Source organism: Lonchura striata, chromosome 2 (genome assembly GCF_046129695.1).
Source record: "Lonchura striata isolate bLonStr1 chromosome 2, bLonStr1.mat, whole genome shotgun sequence".
In the NCBI taxonomy this organism is placed as follows: domain Eukaryota; kingdom Metazoa; phylum Chordata; class Aves; order Passeriformes; family Estrildidae; genus Lonchura; species Lonchura striata.
Genome location: NC_134604.1, coordinates 61,015,841 through 61,021,840, shown reverse-complemented (window position 1 = coordinate 61,021,840; position 6,000 = coordinate 61,015,841).

The window sequence follows — 6,000 nt, the reverse complement described above, 5'->3', positions numbered from 1 at the left end:
ATTTCCCCAGAGCATATTTGTGGATAGAATCTGCAAACACCTTCTTCTCTTATCCTTTTCTTAAATTTCCCCATTTTTTAGTAGCTCCTACAGTGCTGTCATACCTTTATGAAACAATAGAGCAATTCAAAATCACTCAGAAGCTGGAAGATACCTCCTCAGTGTCCAACATATTCTTTGTCACCCAGGTACCCTTTTGCAGAAAGGAGGAATGTAACAGAAAATAATAAATACCTGTCTTGCAATATTTGAAAATGACAGTAGCTTTTTATTTCCAGCTGACATTTGTTAGAACCTCAAGTTACTGGATTGCCATTTGAGAAGCTGTTTTCCAAAATGGAATCTTTTAGTCCTGTTGCCTGCTGTCCCCTACAGTATTTTAAAGTGATGCTTTGAGAGACCAAGAAGTTCATCTACCCATTTCCTCATAATAGGTATTAAATCGTGCCATTTTCCTGGTGCATCTGCAGCAAAGTTTGCTTTCTAAATGTAATTGTGTTACCTGCTGGTAGTGTCAGAATTCTAGGGATGACACCATTAACATGCTGAGTGCTCTGATGGTTATTTCCCTATTGACAAGACTGAGAACTCACACTGTGTAACAATGACCTAAAAAGCACACAGGGATGGATTAAAATGGCAGAACTCCATTTCAGGCTTCATAAGATTTCTGAAGCAAATGCCATTTTGAAAAATGGCAACTGAGTGAGTTTAGCATGGCAGGATAAGCCCCTATAATGGTTAAGAACTCAACAAACCCCAGCTCATTACGAGTGGATGCTAATTATCTGGAGTGAATGGTATCGGTGTGCAGCATCCAGCTGGCCAGGAGCCCAGAGTGGCTGCATCAGTTACAAGCCCAAGATCGAATTTTACTTGCGCTGGTCCTGGGGCATTTCAGGCGACATGGGAACGGTACCAACAGCAGTGGAAAAAGCTCTGGCCTCCTACCAAGGTGAGCAGAGCCCTGCTTGCCATCCCCCGGCTCCTGTCCCGCCATCTAGTGGAGCGTCTCCACATGGCACAGGCGTTCAGAAAGCCTTAAGTCTGGCATGAAACTAGCTCGCAGGAGGACATCTTCTTTGGGTCTTCTCAACAGGGATCGCTGAGTTAACTGAAGATGTATTCAGGGTGAAGAACTGTCCAGAGATGTTTGCCTTAGAAGCACTGGCTAACTTGAAGTGGTGCCTGTGGATAGAAATTGTACCCTTGACCCAAGTTGCAGTAAAACCAGCTCTATGGATGGAGGAGCCGCGAGCTGCCCTGCTGGGACCATCTTCCCCAGGGCTCGGCAGCTGTTTGTGCTCAGGCCCATCCTTCACTTCCCACTGTGGTTGTGCTGCAGCCACACTGTGTCCAGCCCCATGTCTGGCTCATCCCAGCCCTTGACATGGCTTTAGACATTGGCCCCACACTGCTGGCCCAGCTGGGACACCCTGGGATTGAGAATTTGCTGGGGAAGACACTTCCCCTGTCTGCAGTTCCAGCTCCTCTTCCCTTATGTAGCCTGCCTCGTTGCTCCATGAGAAGTCAGCTTGAACTTTCTTAACAAATGGATCTACTAGTGAGCTATCTCTGCTGTGGATGATAAATAGGATAAATTCCATTCCCATTCTTTGCAAAACAATTGAACCAGCTAGGCATGCACTGATTTTTTTTTTTTTTTTTTTGGTGGATTACTTTATGAAACTCTGGTGGAAGAGTGGCTGTCTCTGCAGAGAGACATCCAGGCTTACTGCCCATGGACTAAGGAGAGTCCCAACACAAGAAATTAGATCCCTGATTACCTTTGCCTTAAGTTTGACATGGAAGGAGCCCTTTCTGCAACATACCTCTAATCTGAGTCAAAGGATTGTACCACACTGTATTTAAATAGGACTAAAATAGGGCCTTACTAGGATTAAAACTCTGGGCACTGCAGAACCCGAATGCTTCTCCTTCTGTGTACATATGATTTCCATGCAGACCCATCTTACCATGCAGGGCAACATTCCTCTCTCATAATGTTCCTTTTCCAAACCCTCCTGTTCATTCTGAATAGTGATTTGAGGATATTAATTTTATCTTGATTGTGTAACCACTCTAAACAGGTATAAATGACATAGTTCACCTAAGAATCACTTGGTGATGAATAGGGTTAAAAAGGACCTAGACACAGGCAGAATCAGCTGTTATTTGTGTCAATAATAACAGATTTAACATGCTTTCTGATCTCCCATGAGCAGGTTTCTAGCTTATTCTCAAAAACCTGCTGGGACGGACAACTAGGTAGACAGCCTATTCTTTGCTTCTCTGTTTGCTGTACTGAAAAGCATTTCCGATGGCTAATCTAAATCTTTCTCACAACAAAACAAACTCATATTCCTTCTATTCATTCCCTCTGCTCTTGTGAACCCTTGCATACCTTTTTCAAAGTGTGTTATTAAAGCTGGAGTCAGTGCTCCAGGAAATATCAGCACCATTAAACAGAACTCAGCCCCTCATATCTATGACAGCAAAAGTTTCTTAAACATAACATCACCACTTATCTACTCCAATATGGTGTGGGTTTTTCTCAGAGCAGGTGAAATATACATCAAGATTTTTTTTTTCCACTGAAAGGCTGGTCAAGCATCACAACAGGCTTCCCAGGGATATAGTTGAGCCGCCATCCCTGGAAGTATTTAAAAGGCAAGTAGATGTGGCACTCAGGGACATGGTTTAGTGGTGGACTTGGCAGTGCTGTGTTAATGATTGGACTCAATGATCTCAGAGGCCTTTTTCAAATTAAATGTTTCTATGCCTCTATGATTCTTGTTCAGCTTTGAATCCACCAGTATCCCAGATCTTTTCTGTAGAACTGCTGCCCAGATCTCTGTCCTGTGTCCATGGCTAATCATTTCTGCCCTGCACTCACGAGCATGACATCAGAGTACCCATATGGAGCACATCATCATCTCAGCATTCCCTGGCATTTGCCAACAGCAGAAGCCTACAGCAGAGCAGAGGACCAGGGCCAGGACAAGGCAGCACTTCCCCTATGCACTCTTTCAGTTTATAGTAATGTGTGGCTCAGAGCTTGTTTGAATGTTATGCATCTTTGTGTTCAAAAGCCTAGGTTTTCCTTTCAGTAAATGAGTGCTCATTGACCTGCTGGCCTTGTCCAAATGCCTTCTAACTATTCAGGCCACTCGTTCAGTGTGTCAAAATCACTTTTGAATTCCAATCTTAATCTCCAATACATTTGTGGTCCTTCCCAATGTAACGTTACTGCCACTTTAATGAATGCACTCTCTATTCCATCATTGAGCACATCAGTGGGACACACTGGCAGCAGACCTGAGGATCAGGTGCAGGCCTTTCCACCACATCCATTTCAGTCTCCTGGATGTTTATACAGCTAGTAAGTATAAAATTGTGGGTAGGCACCTTGCTTCATAATTCTTCATGTGGGAATGGCAGTCCTGTTTTTCCTAAAAACGCAGCAGTTGCTGACAGCCTCACACTCCCCAGGGCAGGGTTTGGGCGAGCTGGCCCGGTGCAAGCTGTGCCACAGATAAAAGGGGTTTGTGGCTGTGCAGTGACCTCTGTGTCTGTTCGCAGAAGTGCACCAGCGAGAGGAACAGCAAATACTGAAAATGCCAAGGTAAGAACACCTAGGTAAGAACACCTGCATTTGTTCTGAATGCAAGTGGGGTTGTTGCTCAACAAAAGATCTTCCTTGTATTCTAAAAAGTGATGCCTTTGTCTGGGATACCTTACTCTATCTAGTCCAGTCTAATATGGTCTATCATTTGTGAATAGACCTCAGCTGATAAACTACACTAATGATCAAAGCTCAACTCTTCCAAATATTAATCTTGGGATCTGAGATTCTGGCTTAGTAAACTGCCAATGTAAATCTAAATTATGAATTTTGGCTCGAGATCCAAAACAGTCAAAGGATTTCTAAGCACTGGAAGACTGACTATATTCATAACATAAACTCACCTGAAAGAATCAAACCGATGGTCTGGCTTTGTAAGATCAATTCCCAATTTATAAGAAAGGGTAACAAACAGTCATCAACTCTTTATTGTCTGGAAATGCCCTGGGGAAAGAACTTGAAGGAAACCAATTAAAAACTACACTTTCCAACTGTGTGTGTTAAAAGAGGGGATACAGAGTCAGTCCTAAATTCCAGATAGATTTGTGAAGATATGAGCTGATCATGTGCATCCTCTCGCCCAAAGCCTTTGTGCTGAGAATGCACTGGGAAAGGGAACACTGGGCATAGACTGTCCTGCCAGCCTTTATGCAGCACCAGGGCTTGCTCAGTCCTTTAATCCTCGTTTTTTCCAATTTCTTTCTACCAGCAGATATAGATGTGTACTTGGGATCCTCTCCCCACACCCAGCAAATGATATAAAACATCACCACTTTTATGTGACATTCACAGCCTTTTACAAAGGTTAGAAGAACACACTGGTGCCATCCCTTATGTCATAGCCCAGTATCACCTCTCTTCCTCCAGCCTCACCTTTGCTTTATTTCCACTGATTGCACCCTGCAGGAGACACAGCTGAAGGCAGGATCTTTTCTTACAGCTCAGTAGGAGTTTCCACAATGGGGTGAAAATGTACCATTTATTTAGGGACTGAAGTATCAGCTGTCATCTGGCACTTTAATCCAAGACACAATTAGTTGAGTACAGCCATATCCACACAATACTTGATGGAAATAATACTGCAGTAATTCACAACTGCCTGAGGTGTGGCTTTCCATGAGAAAGGCTTCTTGTGAGACTCTGCAGACGCCTGCCTAGAAAATCCTCCTCAGATACTATTAGAAGACTCCTCTATAAAGCCACAGGATTTCCATCAGTCCTTCGGGATTTACACAACACCAAAGGTGAGGTACACTATCAGGAAAACTTCTCACGTCATTTTCGTTGTCAATTGGCAACTAAAAAGGCGGAGGGAGGGAGGGACCACATTTTTACTATCACTCTGAAATGTAAATCCAGCTCTGGCTGGATGTGAGAAATGCTCTAAGAGGCTGCCTGGACAGAAAGCAGGTGAGGAACACTAAGATTTTCTCAAATGTCACTGGTTTCTGAAAAAAAAAAAAAGGCATCTTCAAATCTATTTCACAAAGTATCAGTACATGACATAATTCTGTGTTTATATGGGATCACAGGAAAATTTCAGCACTGGTACTTCAGTGACACCTATGCCAATTTAAACACTGCTAACTTCAGCTTGATACTGATTTAACTTAACTCCACATCAAGCTGGTGTTCACACAGGGGCCTTGACCCGTTTAACAGATGCATTTTTAGATGACATCTCACATTTTACACCTGCAACTCTTAATACAGACCTACTGGCAAGGCAAAGCAACCTGAAGGTCCATCTACCTTCATACTGTGCTAGAAGCTTTCTACCCTGACTTCAGCCAATTGAGTCAACTGATGAATTTGTAAGAGGCTTCCAGACTACTGCAGAAATACCCATTTTTCTAGAACGGTCTCTTGAAAATAAAACCAAATTGAAGCACACCTACTAACTGGATGTTTTTAGCTGCATATTACACTATGTAGAAGGAGCCAAATGTTCCCCTGTCACTCAACACACTGCTAAAGATGTAAGTTGCTCTTTTTTTACTGTGATTTGTAAAAAGAGAGGCTATCTTTTATCAGGCCAGCTGCCACTGAGAAAAAAAAACAAACAAACAAACAGGAAAAGCTTTGGGAAGAAGCCCCTTCTTCAGGCCTGAAATAATAGCAGTAGTCTTGAGGGTAAAAACCAACAGAGAACAACTTATAAATGTAATTATGTAAGAAGCTAGACCATCTTAAAAAAAAAAAAGGCACTGATATCTGGAGCAAAGGAAGGAAGAGCAGGGAAGGAGATAAAAAGGGAGCTCCACTGCCTAACGAAGGTGAGGGACAGGGAATTGTGTCCTCTGCTCTGATGTCTCTGCCAAGTCCGAGATCATTAGCAGCTTTAAGCATTTCAGGTCCCATGATGTCTTTTGAAG